At 49.4% G+C, this 16251-nt stretch overlaps 1 protein-coding gene across 2 annotated transcripts in view; it reads left to right on the top strand.

The window, feature by feature from the left end:
- The first annotated feature begins 2707 nt into the window (after positions 1-2707).
- DENND2A (DENN domain containing 2A) overlaps positions 2708-16251 on the top strand; it is a 58450-nt gene continuing 44906 nt past the window's right edge. Inside the window, exon 1 of one of the 2 annotated variants that reach the window (XM_080571173.1) lies at positions 2708-2844. The gene's annotated coding sequence lies outside the window, so the exon portion shown is untranslated. Of the gene's footprint in view, positions 2845-3605; positions 7147-16251 lie in introns of those variants that run through there. The other variant, XM_080571174.1, reaches the window with a different exon arrangement.

Genomic DNA, 16251 nt, shown 5'->3' with positions numbered 1-16251 from the left:
AATGGCGGTGCCTCCCCCCCAAATGGCGGCTCCCCCCCCAAATGGCGGCGTCCCCCCAAATGGCGGTGTCCCCCCCCAAATGGCGGTGTCCCCCCCCAAATGGCGGTGCCTCCCCCCCAAATGGCGCCCGACCCCAGTAGCACAAGCACGCGTGGGCGTTGGTGGTTTGGGTCTGCCCCAGTGTGCTTGCCTTGGGGTAGCTGCACCTACTGGGGGGTTTGGCCACCAAAACGCTTCGTGGGACCTCCGCAGCCAAGGCCATGGGGTGAAGCTGCTTCCTTTACAATCCCCATGAGGTCTTGGGCCGTTGTATCCTTCCAGATGTGTGTTTGTTGTGCCACTTGTTTCTGAGGTGTATTTTTAAAATACCAGGCATGCGGCTATGGGAAATGGAAGCATGCAAAGGAGCCATGGCCTGGCTAAAGCAACAAAGCCACGCTCTTGCTGTGTGCAATGGGGATGTGGAAGGCAACTGGTAATGCTGCTGCTGTCATCCCTGGTAAACGTGGTCTGAGGAGGACTGAAAGAAAGCCGGATGGCTGTTCATGGCTCATGGATGAAAGCCGAGCCACAGAAGCTTTAAAACTGTCCCAAATTTATTCTAGTGGTATCTTAAGTGGAAATAAGTCCTGGGCCTTGGTTGGGCACAGACCTTCTTCCTCAAACATTCCCTGCTAGTCTGGCAGAGGTCTGGCCATGTTGGAAATCGTGGTGGTCCCTGGATGCTCCAGTATCCTTGTCTCACGGGGATGGCGTATGTCAGGGTGACAACAAGGGTTAGCTGAGCAGTGGGTCTGCTTGGAGCGCTCGAGTGCCCGTCGGCAGTCAGATGCGCGGCCTGCGTAGGCTCCTGTTGGCTTGGTTTTGATGGTCAGGAGATGAAAATCTTTCACCCAAGGCAAAAGCAGCCTTCAGACTGGCGTGTTGCTGTGGATGTCCGAGTCCTGGGCAGCTGTGGATGAGGTGGTGGGTGATAGGTTACATTACATGGCTCAGACACGCAGGGGTGCTTCAGCTGCTGCAAATGGTACCTGGCTTTTCTGGAGCAAGGGGCATGTGCATGGCAGTCTGTGCTGGCTTGCACTGAGTACCTGGGTACAGTTCGAGTCCTTCACATGATTTCATATATGGCTTTATGAAGTGTCTTATAAACAATTTGTACTGTCATACTTTTGCCTTTTTCAGCATTTCTACCTTCACATATGGAAAAATTTTGAGCTTACTTTTAAAAACCTTGAGATTTTATGTTAAAGTAACCAGAGATTTAAAAATGCTAATGGTCGGGCTGTTTTTATTGCCTTCTGCATAAGGGCATTTTAAAGCTTTTTTTCAGGACAAATAACACTGTTAATGCCCTTTTTTATTTTTAACTAAAAGCTGAGACTTTCTAATCATTGAAACGGGTTGCCCAGAGAGGTGGTGGAGGTGTTTAAGGAAAGGTTGGATGTGGTAATTTGGGACATGGTTTAGTGGGTGATGGTGGTGGTAGCGGGATGGTTGGACCGGATGATCTTGGAGGTCTTTTCCAGCCTTAATGATTCTGTGATTCTAATGATAGCCTGACCCACGTAGTTGAAGTGTTATGATTATTAGCGATTCCCTTAATAAGACAGTAATGAAACAATCAATGCTTCAAGGAGCTTCCTAATTGAAAGTAGATGTGGGCACATGACAGCACACAACTGCTAGTTAAAGAAAAAATGACAACAGCAAAAAACGGGAACCCAAAACAAAAAGAACAAGTCTGCTGAGGTGACAGTGATAGTTTGGTAGAGATGGTGAATTGTTTTATCTTCCATGTTGGCTCTGAATGCTGGGCTTTTCTGCTCTGCAGGGGGCTGCTGATGGCTCTGTTGGGCCTTACTTATTCCCGAGTCAGATGGCAACGCATTAACCTTGTGCATAATGACATGGTTACACAGGATTGCTCATTTCCCTAACAAAGGACATGTGCCTTTTATAAACCAAAACTAATGAACCTGCTGCCAAGGATACAGCTGATGATGAAATCGTCTTTTTCTGTTTGGGGAACTCTCGTGTAAGTGACAGTAACCCGTCAATGAGTGTTTTAGGGGAGAGCTGTCGCACACGTGATGCTGAAACTTGCCTTGGGATCACGGCTGTTCACCAAAGAGCTGCTGTCTTATGCAGGGAGGCTTTGGACTGGAAGCTGTGGCATTTTGAAGATGGAGTTCAGTTGGTTCCCAGTTTTGGATGTATGTTAGTAACTGCTCGCTACCACTTAGAGGAAAAAAATCCTCTGTCCATCAGTTTTAATGTACTGTGGGAACTGAGAACCTGTAGGAAAACTCAATTCACTTCCCAGCCCACATCCCTCCCTCGCTGTAGCGTGTGGCTCCGAGCAGAGCAAGCACAACTGTGTGCCGCCAGGCAGCTGCATCACAGCCCCGTGCAGGTGAACAGATCTACTTGTGGGAACTGCTGGGCAGGGCTGAGGCTTCGCTGACTGCCTGCTTCCCGGTGAAGCACCCGTGAGCTGAAGGAACCCTCCTGCAGCGTTTAAAAGTTGCTGGAGCGCTGGGGCCGTCACTGGGCTGCGGGGCTCTCCCGGCCGCCTCCCCTCAGAGCGGCGGCGCGGGCCGGGAGGGCCGGGCCCGGGGCCGGGGGCGGGGGCGGGGGCGGGCCGGGGCGGCGCTGCCGGCGGAGGGCGGGCGGCCGCGGGGCCGGGGCCGGGGCCGGGGCCGGTGCCGCCGGGGGGGGGGCAGCGGCAGCGGCTCGGCGCTGCATGGCGGGGAGCCCCCAGCCGCGCGTCCGCAGGCCGCCAGCAGGGCGCCGGGCGCCGCCGCCATGCCGGGGCGCGGCCCCCCGCCGCCGCCGAGGAAGGTAGGGGGCTGGGGGCGGCCGGGCGGCGGTGGGCTTCGGGGGGTTCTGCCTCGCCCCCCGGCAGGCCGGAGCCCTCCTCCATCTTAGCGGCTGCCCCGGCTGGGCAGCGGTGCGGGGCTCCCGGGGGGCTCTGCCCGGCCGCGGCTGGGGCTGGGGAGGCGAGGGGCAGGCGTCGGCGGAGCCTGTGGTGGGGGAGACCCGGCTCCCGCTCGGCTGGGCGAGGGCAGCACGCCCCGTACCTGAGCAGAGTCCCGATCCCCTCCGTCCTCTGGGCTCTCTCTCCGCCCAGGACAGCCTGCTTTTCTCTCGCTGTGCCCCCCTTGGAGGGGAGCGGCTGCACTGGGGCGCAGCCCGTAGCCTAACGGGGTGGTATTTGCTGTTGTCCCGCTTGGCATCCGTGGCACTATCGCCTGTCCCGCAGTCTGCTCGTGTTCCCGCTGGGATAGCGGGGCGGTGGGCGCTAACGGGCTGGGCACGGGGTCTGGGGGGGACAGCGGCTGGGAAGGGCAGGGCACAGCACTTGGGAGCTGTGCGCTGCCCTGGTCTCAGGGCGTGCGTGCGACCTGGGGGGCAAGGTGTGCGAGGTGCGTTGGGGATGCTTTCAGAGGTCCCACGAGTCTCCGAGGAGCCTGGCGCTTGGTGCTGGAGAGGAGGCTGTCCTGGGGAGTGAGGCCTCGGGGTTGCACATGATCCCCCCAGGAGCAGGTAACTCCCAAGCATGGGGCGCTTAATCCTGCGCTGGTGTTTTAGTAGGGCACAGTTTATTTCCGGGATGGGGCAGCAAGTTGTGTGGTCAGAGAGAGGTGTCTCTTGTTCGGAGCTCAGCTGGGAGGGTAGAGAGGAGCAGAGGGATTGCCTTGGAGCTTTATCTAGAGCTGTACAGATATTGCTGGGAGGGGAGCTGCTGGTGGATTGAAAAGCTGTTTTCTGCGTTGGCTGTTACCTTATTGAACGGTTATTTCTTGATGTGTGGTAGTGAAGTCCTATAAAGCGTGCTGGCCCCGTTTCTGAACCACCAGAAAGGGAGTCGTTACTGCGTCCTGCCAGAGAGAAGGAATGCGTTTCCTCGCCCCCTTACGCTGTGTTCTGGATTGTTGTCACCGTGGTAGTGTTTGTGGATTTGGGTTGTTGTTGTTTTTAAGTAATCCAAACAGTGCTTCAGCGTGTGAGACCGGATATTTACCACCTTGGGATAGACTTGGACAAAACTGATGACTGTACGGGTGGAAATGAGAGGAAAGCCACAAGATTTCCCAGGATAATACAGTGCCTCATTGAGGAACTGAAGAGAATGCACTGAAAACAAAGGGTGCTGGAGAGATTCGGGATGTAAAAAGCAGGCTGAAGATTTATAGCTCAGCTGGGACCACGCTTTGCCTCTGGGTTAGAAGGTTGCGTGCTGGAGCTTGGGTAGCCCTTTGGCACGTCCCCTGTGCACAATCCCCCTTGTAGACGAGTGCAAGTTGCGTGTCCTAAAGTGCTGCTTTTGGTAGTGTCTCTAGCTCGCTGCCTTGGGAAATCTTTTAGGACATTTTGTCTATAGAGGGAACCACGTGATGCTCGCTGTTCTCCAAAACCAGGAAGGGCATTTAGATCCTTTGTCAAGTGCTTATGGTGTGGTTGTCTTTCTCCCGTGTCTGTCATATTGATGTGTTAGAAATTTTCATTTTGACAAGGAGACGATAAAGAAGACCATGTCAACTGCAAGGCTGTGGTTTTTAGAGGTGCTCTAAATTCAGTAGAAGCTTTGCGACTGAATTATTTTGAATATCAGACATAATAACCAATTTATACAGACTGTAAATAAACATCAGTTGTGCTGGGTGCTCTGGGAACGCAGAGGCAAATGTGATCCTTGCCCCAAGTTTAACAAATTCTCCAATCAGATTTTCACGCAACAGAGCCGGACTATTAAACACGGGTTGATGCTGGGCATTTCAGAAGTGCCAGGTGAGGGCCATGTTCTTCTGGACTACTCTGAATGCATCAACCAAAGCAGTTCATGCTCTCTTCCCTTTGTAGCACCTGACGTTATTTCCTGTGCAGAAGCCGCCCCTTTCTAAGTGGGGGCCAGACCAAGGGGAGCAAAGGCTCTTTAGGGCACTTAAGTTTGTGAGAACGGAGAAGAACTGCTCTTAAGCTCTTGTTGGAGCTGTTTGGTTTGATGATCGGCTCTCTTAGGCGTCCAGAACTGGGGTACAAGCTCTTCAGGGAAGCATTTTTTAGCGGAAGGATTTAAGTACTAGTGGCTGATATGTCTGTTGGCAGGATCCCAAGAGCTGGCTGGAAGAGGCCTCTACTGTGAAGGAAATGCTGAAATAAGACTTTTAATTAACTTGCATAGCAGTTCCTTAAGGGCTGAGAAGACTCCGCAGGGAAGAAGGGAGTGGGATGTAGCTAGGAGGAAATTCCTTGTTGCACTTGAGCTCTAAAAGTAGATGAGTGAGTGGTCTTATCTCGATATGGCTCAAATAACATTGCATCCGAGGGTACCAAGCTGTAGGCATTGCTTTACCCACATGAGGCTGGAGAAGGGGCAGTGTTTTTTTGGTTGTATCTGTGAGGTACAATGGAAAAGAAAACAATAGCATGCTTACCTTGCTTATGGGATTTTTCTGTTTTTCACCTCGAAACAGCTTTACAAACTACTGCAAATAAAAGCAAAGGTTAAAATGTGTGAACATGCATGTCATTTCTCTGTGGTTTCAGCCTGGGCTTTAGCGAAGAGCAAATGGGACTGCTTTTATTCCCAGAGTCCTTGGTCAGCCTAGCCTACCAGGGGACTGAAGTCCAGGCTCCTGGCTTCAGGACGTGCTTTTGAAGAGTTGGCTTCAGCAGGGGCCGTGTGTGATCCTGAATTTGGGCCAGTTGAAGGTTTTTGTTGGTGGGATGGCACTGAAAGGCGCCATCACTATGTTAAATAAGTAAATACTTGAGATCCCGTAGGCTGGTCCAATTCAAGGTCTTTCCCAACCTTCACGTTTCACTGGCTATATTCATGGGTCAATATATTCCGCGTCTGTAGGTGTAGGACTGATGAGGTGAATGTCAAAAGTCCCCAGTCAGGTTCCTGAGCAGAGCAACAGATAGTTACTTGCCCGCCGAGCCAGGAGCTCGGTGCGAACCCACGGCACAGAGTCTGCCGTGCAACACCTTCGGGGCTCTGCTCTCCCGATGGTCGTGTCCCTGCCGTGCTGAGGCTGCTCTGAGCAGCTCTGAGCCGTGCAGCGTGAGTCCACCCATCACCGCTGCGGTTGTCGGTGTAGATAATGTGTATCGATAACCTTATTTCTGCGTTTTCTGCGAATGTTGCTATCCCACAGTAAAGCTGAGGGCAAGTCAAGCGTAGTAGGGAAGACAGAAGTTTGAAAGAATTATGTCCTGCTGGAATGAACGCTGTGAGTTTTAATATAATCACCTTCTGTGTCAGTATTGCTTCACCTCCCCAGGTCAGGGAAACCAGCTGAAGCTGGCGTGATGTTAATTCCTGGGATTTGGCAGGGCAGATGGCAATAGTAACAGTGATGATTAAAGGTTTTCCCTAATTAAACTTGTTAAGAGCTAGTACGTCGCCGAGGCCTTCTTTTACACGTAGCGTGAGGTCACTGTCCCGCTGCTGGGATGCTGCCAGGTTTGCCTGGGGGCTCTTCGAAGTCATGCGCGTCAGTGAGAATTTGGCTCGAGCGTTACCTGTCTTCTTTGTGTCCTGTTATTCACTGTCCTGGCTGGATGCTGAACGTGAGACACATCCGTGTCAGCCGTCCGATGAGTAACTCGTGGGCGGATGGATGGATGGACGGACGGAGCCACGGGTCGCTCACCGGGCACAACCAGGGCTGGGACCGGGAGCGGAGGCGACTGCCTGCCCAGGCTGAGCCCGGCCGGGCCCCCGGCCCTCTGTGCTGCAGGAAAAGCCCTTGTCGGTCCTCCCGGGCTGGGAACCGGCGGTGTTTGTGCGGTGAAAGGGAGCAGAAGATGGCTTTTCCCGAGCGCTGCCTTTGCCCGTGCATGTGCTGGCTCGGAGCCAGGATGGAAACTCTGTCCTCATGAGCAGAGAGGGAGCGGGGAGGGGCGAGAGACAGAGGGGCCCCGAGGCAGAGGGAGTTAAAATAAAAACACCGACCCGCGCGGAGAAAAGCCTCCAGCAGATGGGCCCGCACGTCCCTCCGGGTTCTCCAGGCAGCCGGCTTCGCGTGCACCGCTGGCGGGGTCTCGTGTAGGAGCGTGGGCAGGGGGCACGGCTCGTTTCAAGATGCGCGATGGGGGAGCAGAGTGAAAGGCAGGAGGAAGGACGCTAGACCAGTAAGTTAGCTGTTGGGCTCTGCCGTTCCTGAGGCGGGATCTGTGTGTTGCTGCTGGGGCTGTGCGCCGGCAGCGGTAAGGCAGGTGCTGCTGCGTGGGCAGCTGGAGGGGCATTGCTGTGTTTTTAACTTGTCGTCCTCTAACTATGGCAGGTCTGGGCTCTGCAAACCAGTCTCGCTGGTGCTGATGGAGGTTTGTTTGGAGGTCTTGTTCCTTCCAGCACGCACGGCACATCTGGTTTGGTCGGTATATCTCTGGTGGTGGGCTAGGCTCTGTCTGTAGACACTGGCAGCCGTGTTTTCCTGTGCCCAGGTCCTCGTTAGGCATCGCAGTAACTAATCAGATCGGTTCAAGGTGCCGACCTTGCTTGGAAGGGCCTTGTCTTGGTTCGATGTCCGTGCAGAAGACTATGCCTGGTAGAAAATCTGCTCTTGGAGAAGCAGTCAGCAAAGCTTGGCTCTGAGCTCACTTGAAAATCTGGCCCAGACATTTGAGCGTGTCAAGAGGCAGCGATGGTTGGGGGCAGCTCGAGCGGGGAAAGGTGCCGCCTCGCTTGGAAGTGGACGAAAGAGTTGTGTGTGGGGACCCTGCCAGGCACCGAGACTCCTGATCCTGCCGATCCCTGAAAGCAGATGGCTCCTGACCAAATTCAAACGCATAAGTTATGTTTCCAAAAACTTTCTGGGAACTCTGGCAAGCCACTAGAGAGACTGCGTTTCAGGGGGCGAGGGCTTACCGCTGTTTGTAGCCGGAATCACTGTAAGTGGCTAGATACTCCGTGTTTTAATTAAATTTCCCTTTGGGAATAAATGTGGTGAAGTGTTTCTGTGATCCTTCTGTGTTTAAGTATTCTGTGCGGTGCCCCCAGCTTGGCAGATCATTTAAGCAGACGTGTAGGTCTCAGCGCATGCTTAAATCCGCCCAGCAGAGCGCTCCGGCTCCCAGTGCAGTACATCATTTCCACTCGGGGAAGTTTGGACTGGACTTGTGTGACACAAGCTTAAACCTAATTGATGACAGTGGGCTTTGAGCATATGCTTAAAATTAAACACCTGCTTAGGTGTTTTCCTAGTCGCAAGTGGTCTCGCACACTCAGATGAGTTCTGTGGGATCATTTTATATTAGTGATGTCCTGGAGCAGTGCTTTCCTCGTAATATCCCGTGAGACTTCTTACCAAGGTCTTGCTGACAAGCCATGTTACTGCGAGCGGCTCAGGTGAGATGCAGTCACAGCCCTGGTATTTTGCTAGCGCTGTGAATAGGCACGCATCTGTGAGTGATTAAATCAACCCATCAGGGTGTCATCTGGAGAGGAACAAATGCTGAGCTTGCTTTGCAGGCAGGGGGGAGGATAAGATCCCCCTCTGTATTTTCTGCTGAAAGCTTTTCCCCTCTGCAGATGTGCAGCTGCGGAGGTTCCTTGCCAAAAGGCAGCCGTGACTTACAGAGCTGGGGAACATGCACACATCTGCTCGCAGAGGAGAGCGGGGAAGAGGCTTGGTTCTCCTGTCCTGGGGGATTATGTTCTCATGATAGATAGTGCCAATTTTCATGGAGGGGAATGGCGAATTTCACAGGGCACCGTAGGGGCACCTCATAAATATGAGTTCACTTGCCAGTGTCAGCCAAGCAACACCTTACTAAATTAAAAAGAAAGGAATTCCCAAAGACTTTTCCGACTATTGGAGCTTTTTCTTTAAGAATGTTAAGCCCCTGAAGATAAAAACAAAAATACATGTTTCAGCTGCAAAGCATGCTGTGAATATAGGCTTTATGTTTCCTTCTAGGTGAGAGTTGAGTCTTGGATTATCCCGAGCTCGTAGTGGTATGTGGCATTATCCAGAGCTCATAGTGGCGATGGGAAATAAATACCTCTTACTAAAATCGAGTAGGGTGTCTTCTCCAGCACGTGCAGCATTTCAGAAATCAGCATCTGGTCAAAACCAGGCCTGAGGCATCACCCACAGTCTATGAAGTCAATGGGATCTTTTCCATGATTTCAGTGAGCTTGGGATCAGGCCGTAACTGGGAATCTGTTTTTCCCTGCCTTGACTTGTTAGCCCGTGTGTGTAGCAATTTGTGGCCGAATTCTGCAAGCGTACTGAAAAGAGATGTGTAAGGCGTTGAGCTTTTTCCAGATGATGTAAGAAACCCTGATCTCGCTGGCTGCCATTTTTCAGCTATGTCAAACTCGGGGAAAGGTTTCCTACTGGGAAATCAACACGCACTGACTGTTTTTTGCATCAGATTTCTCTTTCCCCCAAGATTACTCTGAGTGACTCCAAGCTGAAGTTTTGCCATGGTGTCACCTCTCACGTGAAACAGTCCTGCACTTGTGTTGGTGAAAGATACCACCACTTAGTCTGCGCTAAGATTTGCCCCATCGGTATCCCTTTGTTCACACAGTAGGAAACTTTCCTTGTAGGATGCTTTAGTGTACACAAATTCAGTGGGAAACAAAGGTTTCACCTGTTAAATTCCTACATTTCTCCATTAGTCGGAGAAAGACACTTTTGGGTGTGTTTCAAGGAAAAACAGGATTGCCTCTAATAGCCACAAATTTCATAAAACATTGTCAGGATTTGATGAGGGAGGTTACTTTTAAATAACTTATAACTTAATAATTGACATGTAATATACTGTTTAATGTCCTACTTGCTTCATATTTGCTTGCACAGGGCAAAATTATTTTTCTCATCCAAAGGAATCTGGAAGCATTATCAGAAACAGGACTCGCCCTACAGGAGTGGTGAAGTACTTCAACTCCAGCTGACATTCACTGCAGGAATACAAATTCCAGCTTTTCTGGTCTTCAGACCAAACTATTCACATATGTTGATAATCCCAGTCCCTCCGCTAATTCGCGCTCAAGGCAGCCTTCCGCTTATTTAAAGGAAAAAAAAACTTTAGGCTCCTAACAATCTGTAAAGATTTTTTTTTTTAATCAAGCCTGATCTTGGACTACATTGACTTTTCTCTTATTAATTTTAAGTTAAAAGAATTTTTCAGAAAAGCTTGAAAACAGATCATCACCAACACGTTCTTTTTTCCCAGAGAATTTAAGTATTTCGGCTGTCTTCCTGTTTCTGTTGCACACATAACTTATTCTTTTGTAACTTGTGAACAGTATTTTGCAATAGAGGAGATTTTGGTGTGCTTTACCATGAAATACTTGAATGCGGAATTAAGCAGAAGATTGTATAATGCAGCTTTTCTTTAGCAGTTGCTTCAGTGTGTCAGCAAAACTTGGCGATACGCTGATGAAGCACAGCAAGATGGATCTGGATGAGGTCACCAGGCAAACAAGGCCAGTTCTTCCGCTGGTGTCAACAGGCAGTGCTCCATTAACTTCAGCTGAGCAATGATCTGGCTGTGAGGTTCAGGCGCTTTTGTTCCTTTTTGTGGTGTTTTTTTCAGTTTTGTGGTTGAATAAAAAATATCTAAAATTGGAGGCGTGTGGCAGGGTAGCCCCATCTCTTCCCTTCCCTCCTCTTTCCCTTCCAAAAAAAAAAAAACGGATGGAAGGAAGGGAAGCCTAAACAAAATGTTTCAGGTGCTTTTGAAGGGAAGGCTTAAGTCCTTCAAAGTTTAGCTAAATTTTGCTAGGAGATGTCATTTCAAAATAAAGAATCTAGCTTTTGTATGATTCCTCCAGATTACATCAAAACATTTCTTGAATCTTTCTTTGTCTGGGCACACTGTATGTAATTATATTGAATGTGGCAGAAACGGTTTCAGTTGATCAGAAACCATAAATAATTATTTCATCCAGCAACACTCAAACCTGTTTGTGATTTATGCACAAGGAATTGCTGAGGCTGCACAGCTGTATTTCAGATACGTGAGTGGGCCAGATGAGTTAGTTTTTGGACCCTTTCTGCTCAGGTGAGAGGAACAGGCAGTTTTACAGTGCTATTCAGACTGTGAGGTGCCTACCTTGGGAAAAGGGAGTACTTCTGGAGCATGAATTACCTCTCAGGAGTATTAAAGAGCCTAAAGGATTAGTTCACACATGGACATCAAGATTTAGTTGAGACAGATCTGCCCATAATTCCTGCACGGAATGTTATGTTACTGTGAGATGTCCAGGAATATATTTGCCATATAAATTGCTTACTTGTATTTCAGTTTACATTATTTTCAAAAGTCATTCCTGACAAACTTAAGACCAGAGGTAGCACTAATTTCTTATCCGTCATCATTTTTACCTGTCATCAAAGGTCAGATTTGTGTGAATTCTTAGTTTTATGCGATAATTGTATTTACCGGTACCGTGCATCTCTCATACACATTTTGCTTGGGAAGGCGTATAAACAAAATTATCTCCTTGCTAGTCTATTTTTAGCACTGAAATTTCTCTTCTGTCGTATTTTTCTTTTTAATACAAATGGAGTGAACCCACTAGGAGAAGCAGATGGCAGATTTTTGTTAAGTAAACGTTATCCAGTGTGAATGTTTGAATTATTACATGTGGAAGGGATGGGAAGAAGAATCCCTGCTCGAATGCTGAACATTTTTCTTACCAGCCAAGAAGTAAATCAAGTATAGCATTACATAAGTTCTTATTGCACCTCTTCTAGTTGAAGAAAACGTTTGGGGAATTTCCCCTAAAAGATCCAGTTTAGGTTTAGTTTGCCAGTAATGCCTGTAGCCATGCTATTTTCAATAAGGAAAATCTGGTTGCTATCAAGAGATCAGTTATGTTAAGCCACAGAAAATTCAAGCAACACAGTCCATCTTCTACCTTTGTACAAAGAAGGTGGCTCTGGTGAAGAGGGTTGGGTGAAGTCGAAGCTGTGCCACGCTGGTTTCGCATCGATACCTTCAGTAGGGCTAGGATTTCACCTCACGTTGGACTGGAGCAGCAGATGTTTATGAGTCTGAAGATGAAAGACAATGATGTTTGTTGAATTGTGCAGGGGATAGGGGCTTCCGCAAAGGGTTTGACTCCGGAAGACTCCTACTTTGAGATTTTGTTTTGGGTCCTGTAAAATGCGCCCTTGTGCAATGCATTCAGTGCTGGCTGCTTTGTAGTAATGAGCCTTTCCTGTGCACAATAAACAGTATTGGGGCCCCGGCCAGGACAACATTCAAACATCTTGGGTGGAGTATGCCCTTGTGGTTACCCTGGAATACAAAACTTGGATGCACTTTCTCTGCGTTGGAAGCTTCTGTAAGAATAGCTCTGCTTTGGTCGTGAGATAAGGGCTCAGTGGAGGAAATTATACATGGATTCCCTGCTTCTGCTCCCTTATCAAACAGTGCGATGTATGTGAAAGAAAGTAAACAATGGAAATCAAAGTCCTCTGGAGCGTGTATTGCCTTTAGCACATCCCTTCGAGGAGAGCAGTAACAATATGTGCCTCTGGTAAATCTCCAGTTTCTAGGTTTCCTGCCATGAGAAACCCAAAGAAATGCTTCAGGAAAAAAAAAAAAAAAAGAAAAAGAAAAAAAAAAGAGATTTCCCAAGTAGATGCTTTCAGTATTTTTCAGTGTTTTTTGTTGTTGTTGTTTGTTTACTTGATTGATTTAATGTAGTCATGAGATAACTTAAAGCTTTAAAAAAAAAAAAAAACACTGAACCCTCATGTGTCTGAAATTGGAATGAATTTGGGAAGAAAATATTTTCTTTTTCTAATACGGTAGTGAAAATTTACACCACTCATCAGTATTTGCCAAGGCAGTTTTACTGGTGGTTACATGGCCTCCCTAATACCTTTCACTGCGCTATTGAAGTTTATTAGGCACTACTGAATCACTGGGGATTAAAGACTGTACAAATATGCTAGGAACAACATCATTTTGTATCTTGTTTTAGCAGCCGTTTTTTACTGCTTACTTGCTGGTTGGTTGTAGAGCTTCTAAGAGATGAAAGGCAAAAAATAACCTCTTGGGGAAGGAGAGGCACCTAGTAAAGGGGTATTCAAAGGGAGTGGGGTTTGCAGTTATTTTTGTTGTTTTATTTTTCACAGAGAACACGAGAGTGAATTCTCTACTTTTCTGTAATTCATGACAGATTATTGTAGGGTAGTCCAGGTTGGAAGGGATTGCAGGAGATCTGTATGCCAGCCTCGTGTTTGGGGCAGGCTTATGTCTGAGCTCAGACCATGTTTCTCAGTCTGGGCCTTAGAAAACTCCAGAGATGCAGACTGCAGTGCTGTTCTAGTGCCTTCTTGTGCTCCCGGTGAAAAAAGCTTTTCATTAGATCAGATCTCTTCCTTGTTTCCACTTGGGCACTTCGTCTCTCGTTCAGCCTGAGAGAGAAGCATCCAAAGTGGCCTCAGATCGTGCCCTGTGCTACACCAATGGTTTTGTTTTACAGCAAGTAACGTGTTCACAAAGTCATTAGTGGGGGAACCTGAACCTCATTTTTGAAAGGGACGGGGACACACAGGTGGCAGTCCAAATCTCCCTTGGACACGCTCAAATGCAGAGAGTCACTGGGTCGATCTGTCCATCTGCTGAGCTGCCAGGGCCTGAGGAAGCTCTTCGGACCACGTCTGACCTAGTGGTTCTTCTGGGAGAGCCTTTTTCAGGACTGGGACCTGTTATCTCAGACATCTCCCATGTTGGCAAGTTCTGCCAGCTGCATCTGGCACCTGGCTGCGTAGGTGTGCCTGCTCAGTGCCAGAGCTTTCCAGGTATGTAAGTGCAAGCAATTGGCTTCGAAGAAGAGTCTTAACCTTACTTAGTCACTTCTGAAAATTTTGCTTGTCCTGTTTCTTATGTTTTTTCTGCCACCAAGGTGACAGAAGATTGTGCCACCGAGCTGTTGTGGTGCCTTGCCAGCATTTCAGTCTGGCAGTACCAGGAGAAGATTGTATCTTTTTTCCCTCCTCTTGCATAGTCTGGTTTTATAGTCTGAAGCTCAAAGCCTGTGGGGGGAAAATGTATGGGTAATCAGAAGCAGCAGACTTGCCGCTTAGGCTCTGCCCTCGCCCTGGGCGTCGAGGTACCAAAGAGCTCAGGTCCGTCCCTAAGCCATTCTGTGCTCAACTTGCTAAACGCCCAGCTCCTGAAGGGCTCTGTTCCAGGATCAGCATGGTGTCTGAGCAACACGGCGAGGCGAGTTCATTCTCTCTCTGTTTTGCTTTCTCGTCCGGGGGTGCCACCATCAGTGCAGGGGGAAACCCTCATGCTTCCTGGGCTGCTGCCCTCATGGCGCACTCCTCTGCCGAAGCCCTTCAGCGGCTCCTTCACTCGGCATCGCCTCCGCGGCCAGTGAGGGAGGGAGTAGCGAACCACATGCGAGAGTGAAAGGGCCGAGGAGGGAGATCTGCTTTCCCCAGGGTTTGGGGTTTTGTGTTAGGCTTTTCCCCGCTCTGTTGGCCGGGAGCGCAGTGACCCACGCAACCGCACGGACCGGGCCGGCTCCCTCCCCCCGCTTCCTCTCCCTGGCAGAGCCCAGGCGCTCAGATTTCCTCCCTAGCGCGGGGCGGATGGGGATGGCGGCTCTCGGCTACATTCCTTTCAGTACAAAAGAAGAGGAAAAACTGCTCTCCGCACGGGCAGATGGCCGACTGTTTCCTGGCAGCTCCGCCACAGGGTCGTTTTTCCTATTGTCCTGACAAACACACGCACACACAGGGCAGCTTTTCTCCTGGAAAAATAAATAAATGCAGGCCCTCTCTGCAGAGGTGGGACGGTTTGGTGGGGTTTTTCGGGGCTGTGCAGGTTTCCTCCTCGTGACGGGTCAGTCTTTGGCGGGTTGCGTGCTGCCTGGCCCTGGTCCCCGCTGAGGTAGGCCGAGTGAGGGGGCGGCGTGCGCTGCCGCACGCTTGGGACATTGCAGTGTAGGACATGGGATCTGCACTGAGCAGGGCCTGTACTTGCAGTGCCTGAGGTAGGTGGGACAGTGAGAAGCGAGAAGCAGTCTGCAGGCAGCTCTTTGCCTGCGCTCAGCGGCGGCAGGCCGTGGGCTTGGAGCTGCTGCGGGAAGGTCTCAGGGCAGGCAGCTACCGGGGCACTAGAAATGGTGCCCCAAGGATGAGGCGAGGGACACCTCAGGAAGCCATGTGCTAAGTCCTTGGGGGGAAGGAGTCAGCATCCTGCAGGGTGAAGGCCACCACAGGAGAGATTTGCTGAGGCTCAGTTTATCTTCCCCAGTGATAACTTATTTTGGAAGAAGTTTAGGCTCTTCATTGTAATGCTCTCATTTCCTTTCTCGATGCGAGAGGATTTGTCTTCCTGCCAGGAAACTCTTTGCAGAGTTGCTCCTCGAAAGGACCTCTTTGGGTCTCCTTTGTGGTAGAATAGCACAGGTTATCTCACCACATCGAAAATTAATTCCACTGTGGTTCATGGTCTGAACACCGTATTTTAGTGGCAGGTTGTTTCCTATGCTGTCAGATGTTTGAGTTTCTTATAAGCGTAGTAGTAACTCTGAATTCTTTCCAATTCTTTTTACACTAGAAGTGATTTACTGTCGTAGTAGGACTGGTGTATTTGTACCATTTGTAGCATTCCTATCAAAGGAATTAAAGTAGCTACACCAATCGGCTACACTGATAGAAATGCTTATTTGCCAATATGGTTTCATCTCTGTTGGAGATTTAAGTCAGTTCCGCTGCATCTGTTAGGAATCCTGCCTCTCCGTGTGGCTGATGGACCGTTCTGCTGGCACATGTCTGCTTGTGTAAATCTGGTCCATATTTCTGTTGTTTTATTCCATATTGACTGCAGTTGTCTTGTATGTGGGGAATTCCAAAGCCAAAGAAAACAGGTATGAAATGCTGGCTCCACTGATGTCACCAGCAAGCTCGTGTTTGCTTCAGGAACACCAGATTCACCACTAATGTCTTATTCAGCCTTGATTTAGAGTACCTGAATTTTCATGTATTAGGCTGTAAAGCAAAAGTAAGTATTATCCCACCTGGAGAGGTGCTGAGCAGTCCCACCATGCGCGCACATGCGCTCATGCAAGATCTGAAACACGCAGAGATGACCTGGTATTGCCAAGAACTGGCACAGGAGAGCTGTTTAGTGTAATTCCACTAAACATTGTAATTAGAATTCATTTTAGCAGCCAGATTGGGAAATACTGAATCTTTCCCTTCCTTCCCATGTAAAGGAAACCTACCTGTAAGAGTGGAAATGCATCGTGTC

This window comes from Anser brachyrhynchus (assembly GCF_964034855.1).
Source record: "Anser brachyrhynchus genome assembly, chromosome: 1".
Lineage (NCBI taxonomy): Eukaryota > Metazoa > Chordata > Aves > Anseriformes > Anatidae > Anser > Anser brachyrhynchus.
This window is presented reverse-complemented; position numbering and strand designations above follow the sequence as displayed.